The 18933-nt window shown below is 35.6% G+C and overlaps 1 protein-coding gene across 13 annotated transcripts in view; it reads right to left on the bottom strand.

Moving 5' to 3' along the window:
- Positions 1 to 18933, bottom strand: part of LOC123524155 (caspase activity and apoptosis inhibitor 1-like) — a 179842-nt gene that overhangs the window by 122969 nt on the left and 37940 nt on the right. For 5 of the 13 annotated variants that reach the window (XM_053539169.1, XM_053539170.1, XM_053539167.1 and 2 more), the window contains one exon: positions 6520 to 6606. The exons of 2 other annotated variants lie outside the window; for them this stretch is intronic. The gene's annotated coding sequence lies outside the window, so the exon portion shown is untranslated. Of the gene's footprint in view, positions 1 to 49; positions 88 to 6519; positions 6607 to 18933 lie in introns of all 13 variants that reach the window. 6 more of the 13 variants (XM_053539179.1, XM_053539178.1, XM_053539174.1 and 3 more) reach the window with 2 other exon arrangements.

Here is an 18933-nt window from a genome sequence, read left to right on the forward strand (position 1 = left end):
CATAAGACAAATTCCTTCATAAACTGACATCTCTAGAACAACATCTTACCTCTGCACAACAAATTCATTTTTTTGTCTTGCACTGGTCTGTATAAAAAAATATCATACTTTTATTCTAATGTTTAAATCAACAATTAAATTATAATATTTTATGCTGAATAAAAAAAAGTTCTATTATTTTATAATATTTTGCATTATAATTATTGTTGTTAACATGTGCATTCCTTCGAAACTAAACCTCCTTAACATCAGTATTTAACCTTTAGCCTGCTAAATTTCTAAGATGGACTGGTCCATCATTCAATTTGGGCAATACCATTTATTATTCGAAGGGGTGTTTACTGGAAATTTACTGACTGAATAGCGAACAGTGCAGACCATGATCAGCCTGCACATCTTGGTCTGCACTGGTCGCAAAGGCAGAATAACTCGCCGCCAGCAGGCTAAAGGTTAAGACTGGTCAGTATTTCTGGTATACAGTAAAGCAACTCGCAGGCTCACTTAAGCAATACAGTTGGGCCCCATGTAGCCATTTCCTAAATTCTGTTTAGATCAATGCTAGAAACACTAAGTTGAGCATTTAGCTCCTTCCTTTGCTACCTAGGCAAAATGTGTTTGACTGTCTTGTCTTCTTTATATGCACTTGCACCATGTGCCGGTATATAAGTAAGGATGCTGTGTCTTCAGTAAAAGTCATACACATACGTCACTTTCAGATGGCAAAACTTCCCACGACACTTTTGAACATGCCAAACATAAAACATACGGGAAAAAAAAGTGTCAAGTAAAAAACACAAATCTACAGCAACAAACAGTAGTCATTTAGTCTCTACAATTTCAAACTTTCTGTTGTTTTCAAATCATTAACATATTTTTCTGTATTTACAAGCAATTCAAAAGGCTTTCATTTTATAAATGTCAGAGAAAGCATTAACCAAAGAATGCCACCAATGTTTAAATTGAGGCTGGAAATACCACTACCATGTATTTTAAATTATGTTTTTAGCTTTCAACAAGGAAAAAAATGTCTATTAAGATGGATTGTGTAACATGACATTCATTTCAAAGCATATTTTCTTTACTGGCAAGTTCTAATTGTCAATAAATAATAGGTTTCCTGTGGTATTCTAACTCTGTATTTTCGAAAGATAAAAGGGACATCCAGAAAATGGATTAAGTCACACGTCTGACAAGATTTTTCGATAAATCTATGCAATTAACATGAAAATTTCCTTTTTATGTTAGTTAAATAATCTAAATTTTCTAAAAAACAATTTAATTAACACCATAATGTTATAGAAATAGGATACGTGTCTTGCAGAAAAATGTTTCACTGAAAATCAACAATTGAAAATTTAATACAAGAACTGCATATTTTCTTAACTTCTCTTCAAACTTATAAAAACTGTCCAAACTCTTTTACACTCACTCATCCTTAAATAAAAAGCTAATTTTAATGCAATCTTTCAACATTTTGTTCTAAGATAAAGTTTCTCTAGGGTATCAATATATCAACTTTGTATACCTCTGAAATTCTCTATTCAAAGAATTATGTCAAACAAATATGTCAAATTTGACCACTCACAGATGACCATTTCTAAAACTCTAACCACCACAACACCCTACATGTACTTAGTTTAACTCCCTTGCTTCAGAATTGATAATCTGCTTTAATATTATAAAACTGCTTATTCTCCTACAAGACAGTATCATTTTGTACAAAAAAAAAAAATTCCATCTACCATTTATCCAATCTTGTTTTGCAGCCGTTGGCGGCACTGAACAAATTTAAAGACAAGATGATTGGCAAGGGTATGTCTCTAGCAGCAGATATAGTGTTTTACAAGGGAGTCCCACGGAGCCATAATTGTATTTTCATCTGATACAATTAGAAACCTGCAGTTATATGGCAGGGATCAGTGTACGTGTTGTGTGCAGCCTCTCTACGTTGGAGCAACGTGATGCCACAACTCAGTAAATCATTGTCAGATACCACTCACGTTTTAGTATTTAATTCTCGTCAACAACTACAGGCATTTAAAAGCAAGTTGTACGAAGTTTGAGCCAACTTGTTCAACAACATGAAATCTCTTACTAATTGACTACTTTAAATGTTACAAAGGATTATCTTTAATTAGTATTAGTGCATACCTGTACATTTACTTTGAGAACATAGACTAGTTTGTACAGCAGTAGAAAAAACTCTTAGCATGTTTTTTTTTTTTTGTTCTTTAGACTATATTAGATGTAATGGGAACTACCTTGTGACATCAAATCAAACATCAGTTAAATGGCATCAAAACTTTAAACCACCCACAAACAACCAGGTTGACTCATTCACCATATGTTCAAAGTACCTACCAAAAATTTTAAAGTTGTCAGACCTAAATAAACTAGACAGAACATTAAAGTTGTCTGCAAAGACAGCATCAAAGTTGTCTGCCCCAAAGACACCAAAGCTGTCTCACTGCAGGACAAACTTACTGCCAATAACACATCAAAGCTGTCTGCCCGAAGGATATCAAAGCTTTCTGCTTGCAGGACATCAAATCAAAACAACCTGCCAACATGGCATCATAGCATTCTGCCAACAAGACATTAAAGCTGTATGCCCAAAGGGCCCCATAGTTGTCTGCCAGAAAGATATCAAAACTGTGGGCCAACAACCATAACAGATGCCTGCCCAACAGGACATCAAAACAATCTGTCTGCAGGGCATCAAAAATGGCTGCCTACAGGACATCAAAACTTGCTGCCCAAAGTACATCAAAGCTGCCTGTCAAAGTACATCAAAGCTCTCCACCAACAGGACATCAAAGCTGTCTGTCAAAGTACATCAAAGCTCTCCACCACCAGGGCATCAAAGCTCTCCATCAACAGGACATCAAAGCTGCCTGTCAAAGTACATCAAAGCTCTCCACCAACATGACATCAAAGCTGTCTGTCAAAGTACATCAAAGCCGTCTCCCAACAAGACATCAAAGTTGCCTGTCAAAAGTACACCAAAGCTCTCCACTAACAGGACATCAAAGCTGCCTGTCAAAGTACATCAAAGCTCTCCACCAACATGACATCAAAGTTTTCTGTCAAAGTACATCAAAGCCGTCTCCCAACAAGACATCAAAGTTGCCTGTCAAAAGTACACCAAAACTCTCCACCAACAGGACATCAAAGCTGCCTGTCAAAGTACATCAAAGCTCTCCACCAACAGGACATCAAAGCTGTCTGTCAAAGTACATCAAAGCCGTCTCCCAACAAGACATCAAAGTTGCCTGTCAAAAGTACATCAAAGCTCTCCTCCAACAAGACATCAGAGCTGCCTGTCAACAGGGCATCAAAGCTGTCTACCTACAGAACAACAAAACTGTCTGCTGAAAGGACAGCAAAACTGGCTGCCAACAGGACATCAAAGCTGTCTGTCAAAGTACATCAAAGCCGTCTCCCAACAAGACATCAAAGTTGCCTGTCAAAAGGATATCAAAGCTCTCTGCCTACAGGACAACAACAAAACTGTCTGCTGAAAGCACAGCAAAATAGGCTGCCAACAGGACATCAAAGCTCTTTGCCTACAGGACAACAAAACTGTCAGGACATCAAAACTGCTCTCCCACAGACCATCAAGACTGTTGAATGGGTTTTAAGTATTTCAGTAACGTTAATCTGGTAAGTAAGCCTATTCCATGTTCCTGGGTTACCTGTACTGGTCCAGTACTTACTCCAAATATTTTGCACAAGGAACTGTCAACTACCCCACATGAATCAGAGGTGGCAGACTACAACTTGGACACAATAACTTAATTTATTGACTAACAAGCTCAAACTATTGAGCCAACCAGGTGGTAAATAGGGCCTTTACATAATGTCCTCCTCAATCGACAAAAAAACTGACTGGTCAAAGCAGACAGTAGGACAGCAAACCTGGCTACACAACATCAAAACCAGGCAATCACAGAAGCATGTATATACTAAATTAAACGAAGATTTGTTTAAAAGTTCAAGAGCAAAAATTTAGAAAGGCATAAATATCCTCCAGATTTATTTACTTTACAGAAACATAAGACATTTAACAGAAAATATTTGGCAAACCCAGCAAAAACCTTAAATTTTCTTGATGATAATTAAGAGCCATGTAATTTCTCTCAATTCTGCACAAATTGGTATAAAAGAGAACTTCATAGCGTTTCTCTCCTAAAATGTTCCTCCGGCCGCCATTAAGTACCAATTTTCATGACACGAGCGCGCACGATCTGCACAGTAAGTGACATGCGATTATGTAAATTGACTGCAACAACTGCACAAAACTGCTGCAAAAAATTCGTGACTTTAACAGCCCGCTGACAAACGCATGTCAATAATGGTTAGATTTAAATTTCAAGAAAACTAGTTAAACTTCCGATGCATGAAATTGGAATGGGGAAAAAAGCTAATGTATAGAATTATCTCTGCAAATCCAGATTGAACACCATGAGGACAAAATGATCAAAATTCATGCAAGGGAATTTCAAAATTGGTAAACATCAAAGAAAATTATTGTCTATTAGAAGAGAAAGAAAAAAAAATTTTGCATTAACTTTTGGTACAAGAATTCGAGAAGATTTTTTCTGAAAACTCAAGTGACAAAACAAAAATAAAATGTATCCAATAATTTTTTTAGTTACCATATTATCTACAACTGAAACATAATTCTTTCAGTTATCATGGAAAATAAATTTCTGAACAAGCAAAAACAAATTCATAAAGTGGAAACCGCTATTTTATATACCGCCTTATCATAAAATCATACATATTCTTCAGTATATTAATCCCATCTTGATGAAAACTAATTTTTTTCGACATGAGTAAATCGCTTTGACAGGTAATTTTACTGGAGAGAAGAAACGTTACCACTACTTCTTCATCACGAAAATAAAAATTGCTACAAATTAACAAAAGTACTTTGAGGAGAACGCAAAAATTCATTCGATTTGCCAAAACAACGAAATCTTCAAAGAATTTCGTTTCCATGGAGAAATTTACTAATTCTGAACAATGAGTCAATGTCATACAAGCAGATAACAATAGATTTTGACATTAAATTCAGTTTCAAACTTCCATCGGTATAGATAAGAATTTTCTTTCCAGTTCCACAGCTTATCTCTCTCAACATCTGTACCATATCACTGACGGAAAAACAAAACCTCTAGAATAATCCTCATTAAAATCATACTTTTCCTTTGTTTTGCATTTCAAAGATTTTTCCAGCTGATATTGGTTCTACCTGTGCCTTTTGTCTTGTTTGTTAAAAAAAATTGAAATCAAGAGTAACTTCCCTTTGTTTAAAGAGAGTTAAGACTTTTCACCTGTCCGCTGATCTCTTTGAAATACACAGACAAAAAAAAATCCATTAAACATTCATGTTTTTATCATTAAAATATTTTTGATATAATCACCTCTAAAAAGGCCAGAGAGGATATTTGAGACAGGTGTAAATGTTTCTGTGTGAATATATACAACTGGTATACTGTACACTGGATATTTTTTCAAGTCACTTTAATTTCACAATTAAGTATCCACCACACATGATTCAACTTGTTGAGAATTTGCAACTCCTATCTGGTTACACCACTGGACAATGTGCAGTGCATGTTCTCTAACATTCTCACCCATTTTAAATTTGGGAATAGCTTACAAATATCAGTGAAGCTGTAACCATCCAATATATCACTTCTTATTCAAATTTATCAGCTAATGGGCTAAGTGCAAAACTAAACTATGTTGTTCTGTATTTACAACAGTTTCATGCTGAGCCTAGGCACCCTCCAAGCCAGGCGGCAGATCATCGCAGCACTATGACAGTAACCATTTCAAATTGAAAATATGCGTTTATGCAGAATTTAATTCTGATATGCCTCAGGATTTGCTTAACTGCACTGACACAAAATGTTTTCTAGTTAGCTACATTTTGCACAGAGGTAACAATATATCCCCTAAAACGGCATAACCGACACAATTTTTAGGGCTAGTGGCCTTGTCTGTGACCTTGACTTCTAGTTACTGTCCTGACTTTCTCATCATGCACAAAATTTGTTTTCACTGGCATCCTTTAGATGGTTTTAAAGTTTTAATTGAGAACAAAATGTACATGTGTACAAAATGACTCTTTGGACAAACAAACTAACAGACAGACTACTGTATGCCTCCTTTCCTTTAGCCTGCTTAATTTCTAAAATGGACTGGTCCATCATTCAATTTATTATTCAAAGCGGTGTTCACTGAAAAAGCGAACAGTGCAGACCATGATCAGCCTGCGTGCAGGCTGATCTTGGTCTGCACTGGTCACAAAGGCAGAATCACTTGCCACCAGCAGGCTAAAGGTTAGATTTAGACATACAAATTCCATACAATGAGACATTTGGGCTGATATAGGTACCAAGTCTCAGGAATCCAGACTTATAATTATCCAGCTATTTATCAATTTTTAAACAGATGTCAGCCTCTCTATTCAGGTCTTATAAAATCAGAAAACTTTCATGAACTAACCTTACTATTAATATTGGCTGAAGTGAATACTGTAAACAGTAAGACTGCCTCGAATTCAGAATCTGCAGGCTGTCTTTTATACTCTATCTGAAAAAAAGAAAGAAAACAAAAAAACGTTTAAACCTTATTAAAAGATCAAAAACTTGTTATAAGTCATTATGCATCATAACAATAAGAAGCTGCTAAAGCCGGATAAGGTCCAGATGTTTCACATAATTTATGCTAATTAAGAATGCATGGTCACTTTTATGACAATAGTTGGTCACCATTGTGCAATATAACCCTCAGTACACCATGTGCAGCCTATTATCGCATGGTACTAAAGCATTGTAGGACAAAATCCAGGAACAATGCCATTTTTCAACAGTTACAGGCAGGCTTTTTTTTTTCTCTTCAAGTAACAATGCTTTTTGGGGGGCTTTTTTAAACAAGCCAAAGACAAAATGGAGAAATAATAGCTTTTTTTCTTTCCAACTTCTTCCTTTCTTTCTGAACATGAAATCAAACATCTTTCCATGCATGCAAATGTCTTAACAATATGAATGTATACAGTCGGTAAGAAAATTTCACCAAATCACAATGAATGCAATTTGTCTTTTATTTGAAATTTGCAACAGCTGAATGGAAATCTGACAGAAAAAAAAACTCAATGATGCTCGGTTTTGAAGAAATGCCTTCGAGACAAAATCTTCAAGCGGTAGATTTAATGTCAAGCCAATTTTGAAAAGCATCTACTAAAAAAAAACCTGAATACTAAATCCTGTTACAAATTTACCAGTAAAACATCCATAAAACGAATCGAAACAAAGGAGATGAGATGCATTTGTTCTTAAAGTCGAGTCGTATTTTCAAGATTTCTCGATGTTTTATGTTAAAACTTCTAAAGCTTTGTTAACAGTATAATAATGGATGTCATATGTGCTCATATAAAATATGCCAAAACAATTTTCCGGCATAAATTTTCTTGAAGACGGCAATAATTTTCAAGAGTTCAAACACATTTTGCTATGTGGATATAATATTTTCCAAATGCTATTTAGTGCTTTATAGAATGTTAATTATTATGTAACAATTTATTATGACTATGAGTACGTGCCAATTTCGATATTCTTGTCATACTCGAAAACAATCACAGTACTTTCAGTAATATTGTAAAATAGGCGATAGAAGCAATAAGTTGCTTTTCAGTTTTCCGCACCACTGCCATTTTGATTCTAAAAGCAAGAAAACACAAAATTCTATTTGACATAATGGTTGAAATAAATATGTCATTTCTGGCAAACTTTGCCGGAACAGAATAATCTGATATTTAATCAACAAAATTAAACGTCTCGAACAATTGACGTTAATAACACAAGCAGCAGTAATGCCTGGTCTTGTTAAGCCTGCCGAGAAAAAAACGGTGTGCAGTCATTTTTTGCATAATTACAGCTGTGTCAATTACTGCAACATCATGCAAAGACTAAAACTAATTAGGCCTTTATAAAACAATAGTTAGACTGTCATCCAATTAGGCAAATTTTTAAGAATAAATTTGATAAGGCCATTACAAAATAACAGTTGGGATTTCAGTCCCATATATAAATACATGTGCTAGGATCTAAATAATTATGTAACCCTTCCTCCCACTGGCCAGATTGTTGTTTTAATACAACTTTAAATGACAGAAATCATCTTGTCAATTCCAGTTAAATATTACTCTAAATCTGTATAATGAACTTGTCCATCTTTCACTTTGGACAGTACCATTAACTGTTATAAGGGGGGCTTAAAAAGATACTAACTGAATGGCAAACAGTGCAGATCATCATCAGACTGTCGGATGTGCAGTTAACAATTTACTGTGTTTGGCATGGGAGACAATCAAAATCCCCTTGATCAAAATCCCCTCCACTGAAAAATGACAGGGTGTTACAAAATCCCCTTCATACTTTTGCAGGGGGTATCATAATCCCCTCTGTGATTTTTACTTATTTCATCAAGTTCAAATACAACTATATACAACTTAAAAGTCTATTGCATAAAGCATGTAAATAAAATGCCTTTAGCAAACATAATATAATTTGTAGCACTAATATCTATATATCTATAATGTTAATCACAGAGGGGATTATGATACCCCTTGCAAATGTGTGAAGGGGATTTTGTAACACCCAGTCATTTTTCAGTGGAGGGGATTTTGATCAAGGGGATTTTGATATACACTCGTTTGGCATACAACAATTTTCTTTCCCTAAATTATAATGTTTCTAGTAAATCAATCTCCCGAGAACAACAAACTTTGTACAAGCTTAACCCTTACTCTGCTAAATTTCTATAATGAACTTGTCCTTCTTTAAATTTGAACAGTACCATTAACTGTTAAAAGGGGTGTTTATGAAGGAGATACTGGCTGAATAGCGAACAGTGCAGATCATAATCAGACTGGATGTGCAGGCTGATCATGATCTACACTGGTCGCAAAGGCAGAAATAATCGTGTCCAGCTTGATAAGGGCTAAGTGTCCCAAGTGTTCGCTTTGGAGAGGTTGCACTGTAAACTTAATAAAATGTGAAAGTAATATCAATGAAGTATGACATGAATTTAACACACACAATTTTCCCAAAATTCTCGTGCCAATAAACTTAACTGTAAAATATTATGACCACACACAAAATATTTAGAAATGCTAAGTTAAAAGTGAAAATTTGCACTACATATGTTTTGGCAATTAGACCAAAGTTGCATTTCGAATTAACAGTGTAAAAATTTCCAAGGCTTTGATCGGCATCAAAATTCTCGGAGGGGCGTCTTACACAGGTACAAAATATATAATTCCTTTAAACTTCTTTCATTGCAAACATTAATCACTTAAAGAAATGAATCATTTAAATGAGTTATTAAAGACGGGCTAGAGCCATGAAAACCTTTCTTTCTTTAAAACTTTCAGTATGAAACTGTGATTTTCATAAGCGCCTAGGCTTATGGCACTATAATTCTGAATATCTCCCCACCCCTAAATCATTTCTTTTGAGAGTAAATTGCTAAATTAAAGACATACAAATCTTCAAATACTTGTGTTTACAGACTCAAGAGATCTAATGCATTGAAAAAAATGATTTGTACTTTACGAGTACGCCAGTTCTTCTTAGGAACTACATTCTAATTAAGTATTATTACGAATTATGTTTATAAACACATTTCAGACGAAAATTGTAGAGATTCTTTTTCAAAATGTTCAAAACGACCGAGATATCTTAGTGTTTATTACTTAAAATAATATTATAACATCAAAGCTATGTGCTAAATTTACTGATTAAAAGCGTTAATATTGAATCTCATTTTTCATTTTAATTCCTTTATCTCCTCATAAGATCGTGTAATTTAATTTCAAGATGATGAATATATTGCATTTAAATGTTTAAGATTCCACGAATTAGACATTAGAATTTTTTCAGCACTTAATTCCGAGAATTTACTCGTCTTATAATAAACGGCTGCTGGGGCTCATCATGGTTATACAGCGTGCACGAATCTCTGCCAGGGATGAACGGATAGAAATCTGAATGAAATACAGCACAAGACCCCCAGATTGTCTCTGAGTCACCCACCTTAACCAGAAACAACTGCAAACTGGCATGTACTAGGAGCTCAGTTACGGGACTTCCAAGGACTGCTAATTAAGACGCTGCGAGTTTGATCCCTCAATTTTAATGCATTTCGAGACAACATGCCTAAAATTTGTCAGCTGAAAGATAACCAATAAGTAAAGTATGGTCAATCAATGAGGAACACCATGCATGCAATTCAATGGACTGTCCTGAAAATGCAGGCGTATGTAAAATAACAAACTGGAGGTTAAGTTACAAATTAAGAGCTCAATAACGAAGTTCTATCTTCCAGACTATGACACAATAAAGTTCAGATCGAGAAAACACTTTATCTTTCAAAAACTGACACAATAGAGCTAAAAGAAGTTAGTTGCTCAGTTACCAAAACTGTACCCTCAGTCATACCACATGATAATACTGGTCTGAAAGCTTTATCTTTAAGAATGTGACTCTTCCAAACTTCTACCATATTAAAAGCTCTTAATAATTTTCCAGTCCCAAGTTAGCTTAGAGACTATGACTATGAAGTTCAGAATAGCAAGCTCTCTCAGTGGAGACAGCCTACTGGATTACCATAGATACCCATGTATAATATGCACCCCTGATTTTAGTGCATAATCCTAGGAGGAAAAACATTTTTGGCCAATTTTGAGACAGACTGAAAAAGAAAGCAGAGAACTTTACATTGACACCGGTCACAAATTTTACCTCCATGGCGAAGAGCGTAATCGGTTTCGCTGTACTATCTATTTTTGTTTTCTTGAAAATAAAAACAATAAAATATTGTTATAGATTTGTTGTTTAATTTCTTTTATCTAAATATTTTTATGAATAAACAGAAAGCAATTGTTTTCAATGTTATGGAATGTCATCTTTCAAAATGTCATTAGCTTCTCAATTTATACAAAAGGTGTGATCGTCTTTTGTTACAATAGATCAAATGGCCAGTAATTATCCGAGTGTATATCAAAATCCCCTTGATCAAAATCCCCTCCACTGAAAAATGACTGGGTGTTACAAAATCCCCTTCACACATTTGCAGGGGGTATAATAATCCCCTCTGTGATTAACATTATAGATATATAGAGATCAGTGCTCCAAATTATATTATGTTTTCTAAAGGCGTTGTATTTACGTGATTTATGCAATAGACTTTTAAGTTGTATATAGTTGTATTTGAATTTGATGAAATAAGTAAAAATCACAGAGGGGATTATGATTCCCCCTGCAAAAGTATGAAGGGGATTTTGTAACACCCTGTCATTTTTCAGTGGAGGGGATTTTGATCAAGGGGATTTTGATTGTCTCCCAGTGGCAAATCTTGTCAGTTTATTTGTTCACAGTTTGATTTCAGTTAAAAATAATACTCAATCTTTAATTAGTATCATAACACTTATGACTTTTGATATTTCTTTCATCAAAATACTATTAAATTTTATATAAAATTTATTTTGTTTAAGGCAAACCACTCTTATCTATTACAGAATGTAATGGCAATCTCAAGTTTTTAGCCTAGACAATTAGCACGGAGAGTAGTTTCCCTTTATCGGAATGGCGAAAATTGTAAACAAACTTGTTTCGAAGTTGGAAAATCACCTATACCTGTGTATAATACACATCCCCAATTGGGGAGGGGCGGGGGGTGGTCCCGGGGGGATAAAAATCTTTGCATTATACACAAGTATCTATCGTATTTCAATGCTTGACACTGAAACAGGGCATAATAGATTGATTAATGCTCCCTGATCAGGATGATGATGAATGGGCAGCAGCTTAAGTTTGCATCAAACCCATTAATTTTAGTAATAACAGAGCATCAAAACATAATCCAGAATTAGAAAAGTATAAAAGAGACATTATTCATGGAATATTTTTGCAAGTTAGGCACCATGTGTCATTTGATGTGGGTGATGATATGGAACAATATTTCAAAGTTTTAAATCAAAATAACAGTGTAATTGATAATCCATTATATCATTGTAACTGAGATACAGCGGAAATGCATCAAAACTTAAACCAGACATTGAAAGCAGAAAGAGGGCATAATTAATAAAATATTTTCACTGAAGTTATGGCCTTCGAGTCATGTGATGTTGGTGATGATACATAATTCGTCACCTTGGAGCAAAAACTGAGTAAGTCCTTCTTAAAGTCAATGCAGTTATCCACTTTTTCCACTGAGGTGTTGGGACATAGTTCAAGAAATATTGGTGCCAAAGTTACAGACCTTGCAACTAAGGGGACGTAGTTCATGAAATATTGGTGCCAAAGTTACAGACCTTGTGTCATATGACATGGGCAACTATTCTAAGATCAAGTTATAACAGCAGTAAACTGAAAGTGCATGAAAACTTTAACCAAATTAACGAAGGACACTGACATTGGAGCGGGTAGGATAGTTCACCATATGCTTCATTTAGACACGTTTATAATGACCTCAATTTGAGGAGTGACATGTTATAACTTATATCTTCCAAAGGCTCACAAAATTAATATAGGCTCAAGATCTGTCTTCCACATCAAAAATTTCTCCAGTATAGCAAGTATGATCGTTCATTCTTTAACCTTTACCTTGCAAAATTTCTAAAATGGACCTGTCCAGCATTCAGTTTGAGCAGTACCACATATTATTCTAACGGTGTTCATTGAATGTGCACAGAATGATGAGCAAGCTGATCTTGGGTCTGCACTGGTCGCAAAGGCAGAATCACTTGCCCCCAGCAGGCTAAAGGTTAACGATTTCACAGTACTTTGAGACTTCAAAATATAATATGAACCTCAGTTTCCAATTAGTAACCTTCCAAGCAAACTCCCTTTAAAACCTTCAAAATTCAACGACTCTTTCCTCTGCGAAAGGCTACACTAAATAGGCCCAGTTATAATAACTGCTAAATTCTTACATGGAATTAACAATCAAAGTTCAAACTCAATAAGCCAAACACTTAACAACATACTTTGAAGTTTTCTAAATCAGCTCAAAAAAAGTCTCCTGATTAAAATAAAGAAAGGGAAAGAGTCATTACTCTGAAACTTAAAAGAACTAGTGTGATGCCAAAATATAAATTCAATCAGACAAAAGGGTACCTTTACATTCTCTTAACAAGCACATTAATCAAGAAAATAATTAATAAAATTAAGTTTGAAGTAATTGAAAAGAAATATCCAAATTTTGCAGCTCTTAAACATCAATTAGTTACCATGCTGCCAATCTCAAGCCTCTTTTAAACAGTTAGGTGATTTTCAAAGATTTATTGTAATTAATCTCTGGAGGTTACATCATATGGTGTTTTACACGATGTAAACACAACAGCACATGCTGCTTTCGCTGTTCTGGGAGTGTAAAATCCCTCCTTGCATCATTATTGTAGCAATAATCGTTTGTATATCACACATACATTTTGCTAGAACTCTTGTGTGTGTTTTTTTCCCTATGATTTAATTACAGAAATCCACATTTCTTCATAAAATCGCAACTCAAGTTATTACCGAAATTGAAGTAATATGTTACCTAGCTGAATCGAGCAATCAGTATCTTGTCATAATATTCTTGAGATCCGAGTACAATACATGTAGATTAGAAGAGTTTTTTCAAAAGTATGCCATGTCTTAACAAAATAATAATATAATGTAGAATTTAGAACTCTCAGAATTAGTTCAGTGCCTGCACCTGTATCTCTGCAGCTCAGCTTAGCTCATTATTATACAACTTATTTTACATTTTATTCAGTGTTGAGAAAAATGTTGTAACTTCTCAGAAAGTAGTGTTAAATTAAACTTTGTTTATTATAGTGCCATCTCTACTTAAAAGGCCAACCATGTTGGCTTATGAGACATCTATATACATTGAATAACATTACTCCCCAATTTTTAATGCTGGGCACCAGGCAGGTAGGCAATCGATAACCATCATTTAACTAACTGGCGACTCACCAAGCGGTCTTTACTCAGTTACAAGACCCGCGTCTGACAGGACTGTAACCTCCGACCTTTATCCTTAATCGGCACCCATAAACCCTTCAGATATAACTACAAGACCACTTCAAACTTTGTATCTGAATAGAAACAATAAATTTACTAGAGAAAAAAAAAAACGCAATGAAATAAACATTGGGCAAGAAGACAAATTAAAGGCTTAAGCGCTAACTTTATTTTTCGGAAAGGTCAGTTATTTTCTTTTTCACAACAACCTCTTGTGCTCAAATATAATAATTTTTAATGCTCTCTAATAGAAATTAACAGAGAAAACGATAAAAAAAATTACCCTGCAATGAAATGTGATAAAATCAAACGTACAAGAGAAAGACAAAAGCACTCTGCCATTCTCTCGGAATTAATACTTGGACCAGATTCAAATATTAAGAATTTCTGAATTAAACATCAAAATGTATAAAACAGTTTTGACAGCGATGTTCATTAAATATTCCATTCCTCACCGAGGGCTATTATGAAACATCAAACGCCAAATTTTAATACAACATTAATAAATGGGGTAGCAAAATTCCATCGTGAAATTGAAATGCCACCGAAAATGCCAAAGCAATTCAAAAGAGTCATATAAGCTTTAGGAGAACTTTTTATCAAATTTGTTTAGTAATTATTCATAATGTACATTGGAGTCACAAAAGTCTGTAGTTATGAATATAAAGTAAAATCGAGACAGCAGAGCATAAAGTTCATAATCGTTTCAGAGCTGACTAAGTTTCACTTTTCTAAGCAATTTGTTCCGGCACAATTTTCAAGGGAAATCAAATATACAAAACATTATTTCAACTTGTTGTCCTTTATGTCTCTCATAACAAGTGAATAAAAACAAAGGCGGCTGGACAATTTCAACCGAAAAAAAAATTCAGGGGGTGTCCCTACAGTTCCTCTGGCTTGTCCAATCAGTACAGTGGATAGTACATTTTGCTGTTCATCGTGACTGAGGTTCAACACGGTTTGAAGAACAGATAACAATCTGATAGGCTTTCTCAAGGTTCTCTGTTTTCTTCCACCAGAAACACTCCATAGCTAGCAACCACTAATAATACATCAATTCCTTAGCTAATTCCCCAGCATCTTGTGTGTCTTGTCATTAGCACATCCGTAATATTTGATTTTCACCAGTGTGACCAATGTTCAATTCTTGGCCTTTTTAGTATCAAACATGTGGGGCTATAGGGTTTACTCCAGTCTTCCTATTTCCTTCACACAACCACACTTCCCTGGAACACACAACCACACTCCCTTGGAAGATCATATATAGTGACAATGCATCATGTTACATAGCTGATTCATCCTGTCACACACCTGAAAGTAACCCATTTACACTTTTTAGGCAAAACTTTTTTTCTCTAAAAAAATTCATTAAAATATGGGTCCTGTGAAGCAACAAGAGGTAACAAGAGTGCCAGAATGTCACAATATACGCCCGTCATAGCAAATTTCGTTGCACTAGCACCTGTACTTGCAAATGGAATTTTAATTCTGTGATTGTATAGCAATTATTGTAATCTTTTTTTTTCTATGTCCACAAAATAAAAAAATCCTTACCAGGCAGAGACCTTAAAATACACCTAAAATGTGAAAGTAACATCTATGTTGTACCACAGAAAAGTGATCTTTGTTTTTCCTTACGGTCAATTATAAAAAGCTACAATATCAGTTATTTATAGTAACAACTAAGGGAAGTTAATCTTAAAAAAAAAAATCCAAAAAAAAAAAAAAAATTCCAAGTCCACACAAAAATCCTTACCAGGTAGAGATAGGTCAAAATACACCTCAAAATTGTGTAACATGCATGTTGTACTACAGGAAAGTGGTCTCGGTTTTTCCCTACGACTAGTAACGAAAAAGTTACAATATAAACTATTTATAGTAACAACAAAGGGAAGTAATTCTAAAGAAGGGACCTGCACACTCTGTCTCATGATGGTGTACAATTGTGCTAAGTTACATCAAAATCCCTCCGTGCATGAAGAAGATATGCTCCAGACAAAGTCATTCTTGAATTTGAACTTTGACCTATAAGTGTGACCTTGACCTTAGGCCTAGGGACCTGGTTCTTGCGCACGACACTCTGTCTCATGATGGTGAACTATTGTACCAAGTTTCATCAAAATCCCTCCATGCATGAAGATATGCTCCAGACAAAGTCTGTTCATGTAGTTCATGTAGAGTAGAAGCCCGGAACATCATTAGATGTTAAGCGTTGTCGCTTCTTAGGCCCATTTGTATTTGTTTTCCCAATTTGGTACTAAATTATCATTTTATCTGTGGACGCCGCCCGCCCGCCCGCCTATCCAACCGCCCGCTCGCCCGCCAGGGGCATTCCCATAATACGTCCTGTTTTTCAAACCGGTGTATAAAAAGTGATCAACATGAATGACCTTTGCGAGATACCCCAACAAATTACCAAAAATATTATGCAAAAGGGAGCAAACTGGTCCTCAGTCTCTCACCTGCAGGACATGGACAACCAGCAATGAGAAGTATGGGTTTGTAGGTGTCTTTGGAAGTTGGTTTGACATGCCGTCTCATTATGGAGAACATTTCAAAACCCACTGATAGATGGCAGGTACCAGTGGAATAGACAGTATGGAGTTATTTAATGACAGAATGATGTATTTACGGAATGAAGGATGGTAAAGTGCAGTACAATTAAAAGTCTTCAAACTTGGAACTAATTAGCGCAACAGTAATAGCAGCCTCCATGTTTTCATATCTTATTCTCAATCCCTTCATTAACAGTTTCAAATTTAATCATCTCTATAAGGTCTTCAGATATATTCAGAGCAGATTTTTAACAATTTCCTCCCACTAACGCTTAAAATAATGTTAAAGGATAGACATGACTATTAGCAACAATAAGAGTGCCCAGAAAGCCTTGTATCACTCACCTTACACAGTTCTTCTACACCAGACACCTTGGTATCTATTTTGGCATGTTTTTCATTAATAAAACAAACATTCTGACCATGTTTAATGTAAATCAAGTATATTTCAATGATTTGACCTGGTGACATAGTATTTTATTCAGTTATAAATATATCCGAATTTTAAACAGACAAACATTCTGATAATTCCCGTGACAATCGGGTGGAAAATGTGACATCTTGAGTATTAACAAAGTTTTTTTTCTATGAATTGACCTCCTGACCTACTCTTTGATCTTCGATCATCCATCTCAAACTTGACCAGAATCTCACAGAACCAAATGTTCTGATAAAATTGAATGAAAATGAAGAAGAAAGTGTAGACCTCCAGTGTGTTAATAGTTTCTATAGTGACCTACTTTCTGACCTCATTGAAACTGACTTAAAGTTCATAGATACATTCTGACAACAAGAGCTGTAACAGGAGACAGCGCCCTCGACTATTTCGATGCTGGATAGTGAAACTGGGCACATCTGAGGAAACTAGAGCTGTCACTGGAGTGTTTAATGACTCCAATTGTGGATGAAGATATTGCACAATAGTCTGAGTCTATGTCAAAAGTATCAACTTAAAGTAATAAGAGAGGTAAAGATAAAATGTATCAAAACACTATATAAGTATATCCTAAGCAAAAAGGGGCATAATTCATTAAATATTGGTGCCAGAGTTATGCAGCTTGTGTCATATAGTGTGGGTGATGATGCTGAACAACTATTTTAAGTTTGAATCAAATCCATTCAGTAATAACAGAGATAGAGTGAAAGTGCATCAAAACTTTGACATAAAATTCTAAGTAACAAGAGCTGTCTCCATAGGATGACACATGCCCTCGATGGCACTTTAAATGAATAGTTATGGGCGATGTTCGAGTTTAGGACCTTTGACCTACAGAGCTGGGTCTTGCGCGTGACACGTCGTCTTACTGTGTCACACATTTATGCGTAGTTATTTTAAAATGCATGCATGAATGACAAAGATATGGACCGGACACGCCCATCAATGCACTATCATGAAAAAAGACCTTTAACATCTAAGTGTGACCTTGACCTTTGAGCTACGGATCTGGGTCTTGCGCATGACACGTCGTCTTACTGTGGTACACATTCATGCCAAGTTATTTGAAAATCCATCCATCGATGACAAAGATATGGACCGGACACGCCCATCAATGCACTATCCCTTAATGTCTAAGTGTGACCTTGACCTTTGAGATACGGACCTGGGTCTTGCGCACGACACGTCGTCTTACTGTGGTACACATTCATGCCAAGTTATTTGAAAATCCATCCATCGATGACAAAGATATGGACCGGACACGCCCATCAATGCACTATCCCTTAATGTCTAAGTGTGACCTTGACCTTTGAGATATGGACCTGGGTCTTGCGCATGACACGTCGTCTTACTGTGGTACACATTCATGCCAAGTTATTTGAAAATTCATCCATCGATGACAAAGATATGGACCGGACACGCCCATCAATGCAATAACCTTTAATGTCTAAGTGTGACCTTGACCTTTGAGCTACGGACCTGGGTCTTGCGCGCGACACGTCGTCTTACTGTGGTACACATTCATGCCAAGTTATTTGAAAATCCATCCATCGATGACAAAGATATGGACCGGACACGCCCATCAATGCACTATCCTTTAATGTCTAAGTGTGACCTTGACCTTTGAGCTACGGACCTGGGTCTTGCGCGCGACACGTCGTCTTACTGTGGTACACATTCATGCCAAGTTATTTGAAAATCCATCCATCGATTACAAAGATATGGACCGGACACGAAAAATGCGGACAGACTGACAGACCGACAGACTGACAGACAGACAGACGGTTCAAAAACTATATGCCTCCCTTCGGGGGCATAAAAAGGGGGAATAACTAGAAGATGCTTTTGCAAAAAA

This window comes from Mercenaria mercenaria, chromosome 3 (assembly GCF_021730395.1).
Source record: "Mercenaria mercenaria strain notata chromosome 3, MADL_Memer_1, whole genome shotgun sequence".
In the NCBI taxonomy this organism is placed as follows: domain Eukaryota; kingdom Metazoa; phylum Mollusca; class Bivalvia; order Venerida; family Veneridae; genus Mercenaria; species Mercenaria mercenaria.